Genomic DNA, 337 nt, shown 5'->3' on the forward strand with positions numbered 1-337 from the left:
TTCTTTCTTTCTTTCATAAGTGTGTTTTGTTTATAGGAAAAAGGTGGAGAAATACTTCGATTTGACTTCGTGGCTCCGCTCGCCTTCGGGTCTTGCGTGAAACGGGGCGCCTCTCGTGCTCTCGTTAAAAGCAGATAAGTAGACGAGTTTATGACGTATAAAGAAGTTTTTAGGTGCTACTGTTCCTCATTTGCTGGCGTGCTTAACCGCGTGGGGGGAGAGGGAGGGAAAGCAGAAATTTCGATAAAGGAAAAACAAGCAAACAAGGAAATGAAGCAGAAAATTGATAGTTTAATGAACTGAAAATTTTGCAACTTTATGCGTATCGCTTGTGTTA

At 41.5% G+C, this 337-nt stretch overlaps 1 protein-coding gene across 1 annotated transcript in view; it reads right to left on the bottom strand.

Annotated features, from left to right (window-relative positions):
* Positions 1-337, bottom strand: part of LOC119588967 (leucine-rich repeat extensin-like protein 5) — a 45,250-nt gene that overhangs the window by 14,665 nt on the left and 30,248 nt on the right. The gene's annotated exons all lie outside the window — the stretch shown is intronic.

This window comes from Penaeus monodon, chromosome 24, assembly GCF_015228065.2.
Source record: "Penaeus monodon isolate SGIC_2016 chromosome 24, NSTDA_Pmon_1, whole genome shotgun sequence".
Taxonomy (NCBI): Eukaryota; Metazoa; Arthropoda; class Malacostraca; order Decapoda; family Penaeidae; genus Penaeus; species Penaeus monodon.